This window comes from Salmo trutta, chromosome 1 (assembly GCF_901001165.1).
Source record: "Salmo trutta chromosome 1, fSalTru1.1, whole genome shotgun sequence".
In the NCBI taxonomy this organism is placed as follows: Eukaryota; Metazoa; Chordata; class Actinopteri; order Salmoniformes; family Salmonidae; genus Salmo; species Salmo trutta.
In genome coordinates this window covers 24,321,206-24,335,148 of record NC_042957.1, presented here as the reverse complement: position 1 = coordinate 24,335,148, position 13,943 = coordinate 24,321,206, and the positions used below count along the sequence as shown (strand labels likewise).

Below are 13,943 nucleotides of genomic sequence, written 5' to 3'. Positions count from 1 at the left end.
AAGAGGCACTGAGTTTGAAGGTAGGCCTTGAAATACATCCACAGGTACACTTCCAATTGACTCAAATTATATCAATTAGCCTATCAGAAGCTTCTAAAGCCATGACATTTTCTGGAATTTTCCAAGTTGTTTAAGGGCTCAGTCAACATAGTTTATGTAAACTTCTGACCCACTGGAATTTTGATACAGTGAAATAATCTGTCTGTAAACAATTGTTGGAAAAATGATTTGTGCCATGCACAAAGTAGATGTCCTAACCAACATGCCAAAACTATAGTTTGTTAACAAGACATTTGTGGAGTGGTTGAAAAACAAGTTTTAATGACTCCAACCTAAGTGTATGTAAACTTCCGACTTCAACTGTACATATGAGATGAGTAATGTAAGATATGTAAACATTGTTAAAGTGGCATTATTTAAAGTGACTAGTGATCCATTTATTATAGTGGCCAATGATTTGAGTCTGTATGTAGGCAGCAGCCTCTCTGAGTTAGTGATTGCTGTTTAACAGACTGATGGCCTTGAGATAGAAGCTGTTTTTCAGTCTCTTTCAGCTTTGATGCAACTGTACTGACCTCGCCTTCTGGATGGTAGCGGGGTGAACAGGCAGCGGCTCAGGTGGTTGTTGTCCTTGATGATCTTTTTGGCCTTCCTGTGACATCGGGTGCTGTAGGTGTCCTGGAGGGCAGGTAGTTTGCCCCCGGTGATGCATTGTGCAGACTGCACCATCCTCTGGAGAGCCTTGCAGTTGAGGGCAGTGCAGTTGCCTTACCAGGCGGTGATACATTCCCAACATGATGCTCTCAATTATGCATCTGTAAAAGTTTGTCAGGTTTTTAGGTGACAAGCCAGATTTCTTCAGCCTCCTGAGGTTGAAATGGCGCTGTTGCGCCTTCTTCACCGCATTGTCTGTGTTGGTGGACCATTTCAGTTTGTCTGTAAAGTGTACCCCGAGGAACTTTCCACCTTCTCCACTACTGTGCCGTTGATGTGGATAGGGGGGTGCTCCCTCTGCTGTTTCTTGAAGTCCACGATCCTCTCATTTGTTTTGTTGACGTTGAGGGAGAGGTTGTTTTCCTGACACCCCACTCCGAGTGCTCTCACCTCCTCCCTGTAGGCTGTCTTGTCGTTGTTGGTAATCAAGCCCACTACTGTAGTGTCGTCTGCAAACTGGATGATCGAGTTGGAGGCGTGCATGGCCATGCAGTCATGGGTGAACAGGGAGTACAGGAGGGGGCTGAGCACGCAACCTTGCGGGGCCCCAGTGTTGAGGATCAGCGAAGTGGAGATGTTGTTTCCTACCTTCACCACCTAGGGGCGGCCCGTGATGAAAGTCCAGGACCCAATTGCACAGGGTGGGATTGAGACCCAGGGCCTCAAGCTTAATGATGAGCTTGGAGGTTACTATGGTGTTGAATGCTGAGCTGTAGTCAATGAATAGCATTCTTACATAGGTGTTCCTCTTGTCCAGATGGGATAGGGTAGTGTGATGGTGATTGCATCGTCTGTGGACCTGTTGGGGCGGTATGCAAACTGAAGTGGGTCTAGGGTGGCAGGTAAGGTGGAGGTGATATGATCCTTGACTAGTCTCTCAAAGCACTTCATGATGACAGAAGTAAGTGCTACGGGGTGATAGCCATTAAGTTCAGTTACATTTGCCTTCTTGGGTACAGGAACAATGGTGGCCATCTTGAAGCATGTGGGGAGACAGACTGGGATAGGGAGCAATTGAATATGTCCGTAAACACACCAGCCAGCTCATGCTCTGAGGACTCGGCTAGGGATGCCATCTGGGCCAGAAGCCTTGCGAGGGTTAGCATGTTTAAATGTCTTACTCACATCGGCCACGGAGAAGGAGAGGGGGGTCCTTGGTAGCACGTCGGTGGCACTCTATTATCCTCAAAGCGGGCAAAGAAGGTGTTTTAGTTTGTCTGGAAGCAAGATGTTGGTGACCATGACGTGGCTGGTTTTCTTTTTGTAGTCCGTAATTGCCTGTAGACCTTGCCACATACGTCTCATGTCTGAGCCGTTGAATTGCGACTCCACTTTGTCCCTATACCGACATTTTGGTTGTTTGATTGCCTTGCGGAGGGAATAACTACACTGTTTATATTCGGCCATATACCCTGTCATCTTTCCATGGTTAAATGCGGTGGTTCGCGCTTTCAGTTTTGCTCAAATGCCGCCATCTATCCACGGTTTCTGGTTAGGGTAGGTTTTAATAGTCACGGTGGGTACAACATCTCCAATGCACTTCCTTATATACTCACTCACCGAGTCAACGTATAAATCGATGTTATTCTCTGAGGCTTCCCAGAACATTTCCCAGTCCGGGTGATCTAAACAGTATTGAAGTGTGGATTCCAATTGATCAGACCAGCGTTGAATGGTTCTCGTCACTGGTACATCCTGTTTGAGTTTCTGTCTATAGGACGGCAGGAGCAAAATGGAGTCATGGTCGGATTTGAGGCTGTTCTGAAGCCAAAAGGGGGAGGGGGTGTTCCTAATGTTTGGTATACTCTGTGTGATTGAAGAATGTTGCTCTTACACAGTCTGTAATGGGATCTGTATTTGGAACTTTTGTGCCGAAATCATGAGAAATAATGATTGCAGTAAGCATGACTCAATGTTCACACACCCACGGCTGAAAAGTCTATTCAGCTTTTATAAAATTTGGAAGTTAAAGTAGTGTGCCTTTTACAGGCGCATTGACGCAAAGTTCCAAATACAGATCCCATTACAGACTGTGTAAGAGCAACATTTTTCGATCACACACTGAGTATACCAAACATTAGTAACTCCCCCCTTTTGGCTTCAGAACAGCCTCAATTCGTTGGGGCATGGACTCTAAAATGTGCTGAAAGCATTTCACAGGGATGCTGGCCCATGTTGACTTAAAATTTTTCCCATAGCTGTGTAAAGCTGGCTAGATGTCTTTTGGGTGGTGGACCATTCGTGATCCACATGGGACACTGTTGAGCGTGGACAACCCCAGCTGCGTTGCAGTGGCACCTACTCCCAACGTTCAAAGGCACTTAAATATTTTGTCTCGCTCTTTTGTCTTAGCTTTCATCTGGATTCAGCTGGTCAGTCTGTCATGGAAAGAGCAAGTCTTTTTAATGTTTTGTACATTCAGTGTATATGATGGGTAGGACAACCCGATAAAGTTGATATTTGGAGAGTTGTGGTTTTCTCCTGTTACCCAGTCTGACTGTGTGATTGACTAACTTTGAACCTGAGTCGTCTGTGTCCCAAGACTGTGTTAGCCCGTGGAGCTAAAGCCTAGTGGCCAAGTCATTATAATTGATCAGTTTGCTGTTTTAAAGAGAAAGGCAAGGTGCCTAAGTAGTCCTATGGTGCTTTGAGGGACATCTTCCTGTAATGTGCATTGAATGGACCCACTCGCAAGAAACAGATGATCCATTATCCAAACTGGCATGGGCACATTGGTGCATGAGTGAGGTTTACACTGTAGCAACATGACAGAGTGTAGCTTACTGACCATTGTATGACCCAGCAGAAGATAGGTTCTTCCTGACAAGCTATTATATCATTACAGGTGGGTATCTATGCATGGTTGGCATTCCAATGAGAGGTGGTAATACCACAAATGCATGCCAGGTATGGAGAGCATGGCCTGCATGATCAGCCATGTGATAAAGACTTGTTTTGAAATATCTGTTCTCACTTTCCACTCCTGGGTCCTAGCCTGTGTGTGTATATCAGGAGGTAGGAGGCTTAACATTTTACATAGACCTAAACCCTTCTTTCAATCATTTAATCTATACAACCGATACTTCTCTAGGACCCCCAAAAATTGCTAGAATAATTTTGAAGACATCCTTGTAGACATTTAAAACTTTTCAAGTATACATGTAACTGAATATGTAAACACAGGTCTGTACATATAACCTAAAGTAGAACATTTGATTCTGCAAGAAGATAGGTGAATCATACTACAGTATTGAGACATTGAACTTCTAACAGGGAGACTGGTCCATTTTACTTCCTAAACATCCAGATGTGTGGGTGAGGAGGCGGAGCTATGTTACTCACCACCATCACAACTTTCGTCACTCCCAGTCACCTAGTCCTGGGTGGTGAAGAGATTTAAGTACCTGGGACCCATCATGGACATCACACTCTCTTTTAATGCCAACACTCAGAACATCAATTAAAAAATGCCAACAAACACTATACCTCTTGCTCAGACTGAGACAACTGAACGTCAACACCCGGATACTCTCCAACTACTACTCCTGCCATATGGAGTGTGCTGACTTTCTGTTTTGTCGTGGAAATTCTAACCAGAAAGGAAGAGAGAATTTAGATTCTTCAAACACCAACCTTTTATTATAAGAATTGCAATTCTGGAGCGGTTAACAATCCCTCAAAGTGTACAGAGTTAAGAGCCCAACGAACAAGAGTTGGGTCTCAGCTTTTATAACCTTTATCTACATGGTAGTTTAGCAGGTGCGTGAGATCATGATGGGAACATAGAGTACAGACAAGTGATAATGCCAGTTTTGTTACTCCTTTCTGCTGATAGAATTGTCGCTGCTGCTCAAGCTAGCCTCTGTTCTCTTCATATCTCCACACAACAAAAATAACAGGATGGACCAGAAACTGGTCACTGTCAGACGGCCCTTTGTCTTTGGTCGTGTGACTAAGTTACCTAGAAACAAGAGAGGAAAAAACACTAGTTTCTTTTTCCATGAGAGAAACAGATGTACAGGTTTAAGGCTCATATAGCGCATGTGAATAACAAAGTTTGTCATTTTTTGTTTCCTGGCCTGGTACGGTGGGCTGTCAGTGGCTATTAAGGGTATCCTTATGCGGACTGTGAACCTGGGGTCCAAGCTCTGCGGGCTGCAGTGCAGGGGGCTTCATGGCCTCTGATAAACGGGCAAGGGACAAGGCCAAGTGCATCATAGAGAACCCCACACACAATCTTGCCCAATGTTTTGAGCTGGTGCCCTTCAGAAGGACATTAAAGGTTCAAATGTTCAGCAAGAATAGGAGCAAGGAGAGGTTAATTCCATCAGCCGTCAAGCTACTGAACAGTGGGACATAGGACAGATGCAGGGCCAATACGTGGTCGTACAGTAGCATGCAGGGGCTTTGAATATGTGAAAATGTGTGTTACTTGTGTACTAACTTTCCAGTTTCCCGTTCTGCATGTAATATATTGTGTATTTGTATGCTGTCGTCACAAAAATAATTTCCATGTAAATGGACCATAAGCTGTATCACAGTGTCTCGAGCAGGTTGAGAGCTGTATCACAGGTGTATGGAGATGCTTGCCAACCTGAGATGCTTCCCGCTGAGCAGCTGTATCACAGTGTCGCCATTTTTTCCCGTCCTATTATTTTATTTCAAGTAGGACAGTAGCCTACACAAGAAATAACTAATATTGATAACCATCTAGATGTCACCTTGATACAGTCTACTCGGCGGTGAGTGCATAAATGGCAACAATTCCGGGACACAGTGTCCTTTTGGTTCCGCTTGCCAAGCACTGTTGTCCCACAACGTGGGAAGTAGCTACCTTGTGTCAGGGTTGGGAAAGGTGTGTGTGCGTTGAGAGCACTGGTTGAGAGAGTGCTGTAGCAGAGGCAGCTGAGTCATGAGACTGCATCATGCAGGGTTGTCTAGTCCCATGACCTCTGAAAACCCAACTACAAGGCCTGCAGGTGGTAAGGGTAGGTAACAACACAACTGCTACGGTGATCCTCAACACTGGGGCCCCTCAGGGGTGCGTGCTCAGTCCCCTCCTCTACTCCCTGTTCACTCATGACTGTATGGCCAAGCACGACTCCAACATCATCATTAAGTTTGCCGACGACACAACAGTGGTAGGCCTGATCACCGACAACGATGAGACAGACACTGCCAGGATAACAACCTCTCCCTCAACGTGATCAAGACAAAGAAGATGATTGTGGACTACAGGAAAAGGAAGACCGAGCACGCCCCCATTCTCATCGCCGGGCTATAGTGGAGCAGGTTGAGAGCTTCAAGTTCCTTGGTGTCCACATCACCAACTTACTATCATGGTCCAAACACACCAAGACAGTCGTGAAGAGGGCATGACAACGCCTATTCCCCCTCCAGGAGAATGAAAGATTTGGCATGGGTCCTCAGATCCTGAAAAAGTTATACAGCTGCACCATCGAGAGCATCCTGACTGGTTGCATCACCGCCTGGTATGGAAACTGCTCGGCCTCCGACCGCGAGGCACTTCAGAGGGTATTGCGTACGGCCCAGTACATTACTGGGGCCACGCTTCCTGCCATCCAGGACCTTTATACCGGGCGGTGTCAGAGGAAGGCCCTAATAATGGCCAAAGACTCAAGCCACCCTAGTCATAGACTGTTCTCTCTGCTACCTATTTCCTATTTGCATTGTGTCGTGTTGTATGCAAACAAAGTCAAATCCACTGTGCTGATGGGCAGAGGGGTATCCTAAGAAGAAAGCTAGATCTACTCAGGGTTTTCTAAAGCTAACCAGCTTCAGTTAGCTTCACATTCCAGCTCAGGCTTCATCCGTACTACGACTGTGGATATTGCTCGTCCGCCTGCTGCAAACTCTAGCAGGATTGTAACTAGGCTTGCAAGTCGCACATGGCTAGTCAAACTCTGAACCATTAATCCAGGGGCGAGTCAGTGACACATTTTCATTGATGCCGAATTAAAAATGAAAGAAAATGTATCTTGCAAATTCAGCAGGCTATGGCGTGAAAGAAGCTCTTAGAAGTGCCCTCTTTATTTTATTACGTATTGTTAATGTCGTCCTATCTATATATTTTTTTATTAGGTCATACGAAGGTGATACACTGGCTGAAGTTTAAAATGCTTTCACATTACTAAATGTGTAATGTGATATTTTGACAACTGTTTTTTGCCCCCCCAAAAAACATTTGATTAATAAAATATTTGATCAGTTGTCTTCCTCGAATGAAGGGGATGACGACGCTATCTTTGCAAGAGGGAGGGAATCTGATTTCATTGGTCCTCAACTCGTGGCTCAGCAGTGAGTTAGCCTGCCCTGGAGAAAGTTCGATTAGTTGCCATAGCAATGTACCTGGCTAAAAGGTGAGCCACTTTCGTATGACCGGTTTCCTGAGTTCAACACAGAGTTGACCAAAGTTACCTCGCTAAATCGTCTAACCTGCTTTATATGATACCCCTCTTGTCTGTCTCACTGTCTGTGTTTTTTGCTTTAGGATTGGATAGAGCACAATCACTGCAGGTGTGTATCCCATTCCCGTGTTAGCGGGCAAGTGAGCGTTGTCCAATCAAAACCCAACCTTTAAGTAAGTCATGATGAACTCACTTACAAAACTCAGTTTTGGACAAGACTGACTTTATTATTAACAAACTTATCCTATTTACACCTTGTACATTTTGACACTGTAATACGTTTCTGACTAATATCGATGCCACAGCCCGTTTTCTATTTGATAAGTTGTTTTGCCTTCAGTTGTGCTTTAAGCCGCGGAAAAACGCATCATCATGAGGATTTGGCAAGTGACACTTTGCTTCTTGAAAATCCTATATCTTGAAAACTTGACTGCTGACATGCAAAACATTTTGGGACTGTACCAACAGTGGACGAATAAAAAAATAAATCCACTAAGTTTTTTTTCTTTTAACGCAGGAGATCAATGACAAACGATGTAAGGAATAATTGCGCCATTTCGTGGCAGCAGGGCTACTACCTAGAGTAGCCAATATTAGGGTGAAAGTCAGTAAGCACACGGATACAACGCATACAAGCAACAGTACAACCATCATGACTACTTTTAATAAAAAATAAAAAATAGTCAGTTTTATAAACTAAAAATGTACAATTATTTGTAACAGTAAAATATGACTCAGACTCATCCCCTGGCTTTAAAAGAGAAGTCCAAACTCTCGTGGTAAGGTAGTTGCATGGTTAGTAACCTCATCCAAAGAGGAAAAGGTGAAGTGAAAGATTTTGCTCACACCAAAATCTATCCAGAATTAGCCCAATTAATTTCTATGGGCTTAATATACAGACCTACAGTAGGCTTGTCGCCTGCCTTTGGGACAAAAACTCCCATTGTTAGTGCAAAGACATGCGCATCTCGTCATTATACACAGATCTCTGCTTCATCCCCAGGCTATTGCGCACAGCGCATATAAGCCTGGGATATTATCAACCACTCAGTGGTAAAAGGTGAGCGGTATTGTTGATTCTTTCTGCCCAGAGGCCAAACGCAAGAACTACAGCAATCACTGACGAAACGAGGATGCTGCTCTCAGATGCAGGCTAGGTGTTGGCATGTGGACTAATATGTTGTTGAGTTGTGTTCTTACACTGGTACAGTCATGCCATATATGAGAGATGTATGACTGCGCATGTGCGAAAATAAAAAAAGTGCATTTTCCCCCGTTCTGGTTAAGACACCAATGATGAACATGTGTGTTTATTCCTCCGTTAAGTAAACCGGTATTCCTGTCCTGAAGATGTCAGCACCAACAGGTTATGGGCCCAGGAGGGAACATGGAAGCCGATGGAATAGATTATATTTCGACGGAGATGAAAAAAACTACGAGTTATGGGAGACAAAGTTTTTGGGGCACTTGCGTTTGCTTGGGCTAAAGGCCGCCATATTGAGCGTGGATGAAGATGAAGAAGACAGAGAGAAAAATGAAGAAGCCTACGCCGAATTGATACAGGTTTTGGATGATAAAAGCCTTTCCCTGATAATGAGAGAAGCAGCAGATGATGGGAGAAAAGCGTTGAAGATATTGAGGGAACATTATGCAGGTAAAGGGAAGCCACGTGTGATTAGCCTCTACACTGAACTAACTTCTCTTCAGAAAGCCGCTGACGAAAGTGTTACGGACTATATCATTCGTGCTGAAACGGCTATTACAGCACTGAGAAATGCTGAAGAGACTTTGAGTGACGGGCTGTTGATTGCAATGGTTCTGAAAGGTTTGCCCGAATCATTTAAGCCGTTTGCCATCCACATAACGCAGAGTGACGAGCCGACAACTTTTGGCGAGTTCAAAACCAAGTTGAGGAGCTATGAAAGCACCGAGAAGTTTAGCGCCATTTCCACTGACGACAACGTGATGAAGGCAAGTAACATTAAAGTTAGCTGGCCAAGAGGGAGAGATAAAGGGACCGAGATAACCTGCTTCAACTGTGGCCAGAAAGGGCACAAGGCCCGAGAATGTACCGTTACTGGAGAGCGCAAAGAACGGAGAAAGTGGTGTAGTTTTTGCAAAAGCTCCACTCATACTGACGCAAATTGCAGACGAAAAAGAAGAGACAATGTGAAACAAGCAACAGATGCTGAAAGCCACACATTTGCATTCAGAATAAGTGACTGTCAGGTTAGTGGACTGAAACAGAAAGGGCTGATGGTTGATACGGGAGCAACGTCACATATAGTCACGGACATCGGGAAGTTTAAGGAGTTTGACGAGACTTTCAAACCGGAAAAACATTCCGTGGAGCTGGCTGACGGAACAAGAACGAATGGTGTCGCGGAGAGGAGAGGTGCAGCGGAGGTTTACCTGAGAGACAACACGGGTCGTCGGGTAAAAACAACGCTGATGAAGGCGCTGTACGTGCCGTCGTTTCCACAGGACATTTTCTCTGTTAAAGCAGCGACAGCCAACGGAGCTTCAGTCAACTTTCGACAGGGGTGTAACAAGCTCATCCACAAGAACGGTACCACTTTTGACATCGAGGAGTACGATAGACTTTACTATCTTAACACTGTAAGTGATGAATATGATGATGGATGTCATGGGTGCTATGATATTCACACATGGCACAAAATTCTTGGCCACTGTAATTTTGAGGATGTGTCAAAGTTAGAAAATGTGACAGAGGGAATGAAAATCACAGGTAAGATTGACAAATCTACCCTCAACTGTGAAATCTGCACTCAGGGAAAATTTGTTCAGAGCAGAAACAGAGAGCCTGATGAAAAAGCAAAAGCGGCTCTTGAGCTTGTGCACACTGATTTGGCTGGCCCTATTGAGCCAGAGGCGAAAGATGGGTTCAGATATACTCTAGCATTTACGGATGATTATTCAGGGGCAGTTTTTGTGTATTTCCTAAAAGCAAAGAGTGATACTGTAAAAGCTACTGAGAAGTTTATTGCTGATGTGGCCCCTTATGGGAAAATAAAGTGTGTCAGGTCAGATAATGGCACAGAATTCACAGCCAAAGAGTTCCAGTCACTGCTCAGTAAGAACGCCATAAGACATGAAACTTCAGCCCCTTACTCACCCCATCAAAATGGGACGGCTGAGAGAAATTGGAGAACATTGTTCGAAATGGCAAGATGCATGCTACTTGAAAGCAACCTACCAAAGAACTTGTGGACATATGCTGTAATGACTGCTGCAGTAATTCGCAATAGGTGTTACAATAAGCGTGTAGGACAGACTCCACACTACATGTTTACTGGGAGAAAGCCTGATCTTTCAAAGATGAAAGAATTTGGATCTGTTTGCTATGCATATAGACAGAACAAGAAAAAGTTAGACTCAAGATGTGAAAAGGGTATTTTTGTCGGGTATGATAAAAATAGTCCAGCATACCTAGTCTACTACCCAGACACTGGGAAAGTTCTTAAAAACAGATTAGTCAAGTGTGTTACAAAAGGTGTAGTCGAACACCAAACTCAGACAGATTTGGAAATCAGTGATGATCTTCATGGGGAGAGATTTGAAAACCCCATGCCGAAAGCCAAGATGGCAGATCAAAACTCAGAAGAGACACAAGATGTGCAAATTGAGACATCAGATGGTCAGAGTCCACGCTATCCAGACAGAGCGAGGAAGAAACCCCAGTACTTAAAAGACTATGAGTGTAAAGTGAAATGTGATGACCAGATACCACCTAGTGTTGACTACTGCTACAGAGTAATGTGCAATGCACCACAAACCTTCAAAGAAGCAATGATTTCACCAAAATCAGAGATTTGGGCTACTGCTATGAAGGAGGAGATGGATTCCCTTAGGGAAAATGATACATTCACATTAACCACACTGCCAGAGGGTAAAAATGCAGTGGGGGGCAGGTGGGTCTATGCGGTCAAAAACAATTCAGATGAGACTGAGACATACAAGGCAAGATATGTTGCAAAGGGGTATAGTCAAGTGGCAGGAATAGACTATAAGGAGACTTTTTCTCCAACTGCAAATATGACATCAGTACGCTGTTTGATGCAGCTAGCAGCTCAGTATGACTTAGAGTTACATCAGATGGATGTCAAAACAGCATATCTACATGCTCCTATTGACTGTGAAGTGTACATGGAGCAACCAGAGGGTTTTGAAGTCAGGTCAGATACAGGTGAGCAACTAGTCTGCAAACTGAACAAGTCACTGTACGGCCTGAAACAGTCAGGAAGGAACTGGAACAAAATGTTGCATGATCACCTTAGTGAAAATGGTTTTACACAGAACCCAGCTGATCACTGTGTTTATAACAAACAAACTGCAACAGAAAGGATCATTTTGATAATTTGGGTCGATGATCTAATTATCGCTGCTAGTGATAGTGACTCACTCACAAGTGTAAAAGAAATGTTACGTGAAAAATTTAAGATGAAAGATCTTGGGAGGCTTGGACATTTCCTAGGCATTGATTTTACACAAAGTGAAGGGAAAATAACGATGAACCAAACAAGGTACAATTGCTCTGTCAAAGAACCCAGTGTGTCGTCAGAGATGTAAACATGTCGACATCAGATATCATTTCATTCGATCTGCACTCAGTGATGGTAAAATAAGTATTGAATATTGTCCAACGGCAGACATGGCTGCAGATGTTTTGACTAAACCTGTAACGAAGTTCAAAAATGAAAAATTCTTGGGTTACATGTTTGGAATATAAACTGACATTTGTGAGATGAATAACTGTAAGCTAAATGTGTTGATAAAGTTAGGTTGAATACGACTTGTACAGTATAAGAGCAAGTGGGGGTGTTGGCATGTGGACTAATATGTTGTTGAGTTGTGTTCTTACACTGGTACAGTCATGCCATATATGAGAGATGTATGACTGCGCATGTGCGAAAATAAAAAAAGTGCATTTTCCCCCGTTCTGGTTAAGACACCAATGATGAACATGTGTGTTTATTCCTCCGTTAAGTAAACCGGTATTCCTGTCCTGAAGATGTCAGCACCAACACTAGGCCATGTATATGGTCATATGCAGCAGTGGGTAGGAGGGAGATTCCGAGATGTGAGAAGTGTGCAGAAGGGCATGGGACAAAGGAAAGTCTAGTATCGGTGGAAAACACTGTGTGTCAATTGGGTGCCAATGTTGCTGGGGATCAAAAGTGCCCGGTGAGAGAGAGACAGGTTGAGGTTGCCAGGGTCAGAGTAGAACAGAAGGTGTCATATGCTGAGGCAGTGATGAGAGTAGAGGATGATGGGTCAAGGGTGAATAGTTGGTCTAGGCCAATACAGAGTGATACAAATCTTTACTTCAGTGAGGTTGGCTTCTTAGCATTCATTGCCATGGTTATCACCTGTACCACAGAAATGGAATGTAAATCACAGAATTATAGATGTTATGGTGGAAGCTGCAGAGAAGTATGTGGATGCCTGATGAAGACCTAAGGGTCGAAACGTTAAATAAATATCACCTGGGAACATGAGCAGCATTGTGCAGCGTTTTCCTTTCTGTTTTCCAAGTATGTGGGTGTACAATGTTTTACTGCGGAAGAGTTATAAGGTACCTTTCGATCTACTTCGCTCCATCCATTACCAAGTGCCTGTCCTCCCCAATTAAGACGCCACCAACCTGTGTTGTAGGGTTTTTGTATCAAAACGTAACGTGATCGACTACACACTCCCGCACAGTAGGTGGCGGCATGCACAAACAAAATGTGCAAGCGCCATGATATCAAAGAAGAAGAAGAACCACTTAAAATTGTCCTGGTTGATGCATGCAATGTCTGAGCAGGGGAACGCGACCATAGTATTATTTGGAGAACAGCGCTGCAAGGTTTGGCCAGTGTATTTCAACCAAAACGCGCGCACACAGGAATTGTAGTAAATTGGCTACTACAAAAAGTTACCTTAGATTCGCTGTGGAATTCGAGCACTTGAAGGGATAAGTACGGTAAGAGTGACACACGTTTTGTAAATAGGGCGAAATTGGTATGTAATTTGTTAAACTCATGCACTTGGACGGAGAAAAGGACTACTTCACTCGCAAACAAGTTTTTGTCCAACATACAGTAACATTGTATGCTGTATTATTATACACATTGTATTGTCTTGCTCATGCCAAGCCTGGGCGAAGTTATTTTGGCAAAGTGAAGTGCCACTGCCAACATTTCGGTAATACAAAGCGCAACGTTCTGCCAAGCTTGTGGATGTCATGACAATGGGCACAAAGTATTTGCAATTAGTAATACAGATAAAAGGGTCAAACCACCAATGGAGTACATTTCGGGTAATGTAACTTAAAAAAACACCTTATTACACCAAATTTGTATTCTATGAAGAGCACATGTTTTCACATCAACGGGTTAAATACGAAAACGTGGCTAGTAAGTGCCAAGTAACATGGTTGAGGTTTTCATCTTAAATCAGACAAATCCTGTGACATGGGGAATGGAAGTGTGTTGTGTGCAACAGGGAGGGGCAATTGAATGCAGACTACACAAATAACTGAAATTGTTAACATGTCTATCTATAAGTAACGGTGTTATGCTCAACATACTCAGTTTTCCACCACAAAACACTGGGGGGAGCAGAAGCTGGTAAGTTACCAGCAACAGTACTACACTACATGACCAAAAGTATGTGGACACCTGCTGAACATCTTCATTCCAAAATCATGAGCACTAATATAGAGTTAGGCCCCCCGTTGCTGCTATAACAGCCTCCACTCTTCTGGGAGGGCTTTTCCCTTGATGTTGGAAAATTGCT

The 13,943-nt window shown here is 43.8% G+C and overlaps 1 protein-coding gene across 3 annotated transcripts in view; it reads left to right on the top strand.

Annotated features, from left to right (window-relative positions):
* Positions 1-12,980: 12,980 nt before the first annotated feature.
* Positions 12,981-13,943, top strand: part of LOC115191776 (inverted formin-2) — a 28,792-nt gene continuing 27,829 nt past the window's right edge. For all 3 annotated transcript variants that reach the window (XM_029749694.1, XM_029749685.1, XM_029749705.1), the window contains exon 1: positions 12,981-13,128. The gene's annotated coding sequence lies outside the window, so the exon portion shown is untranslated. The remainder of the gene's footprint in view (positions 13,129-13,943) is intronic.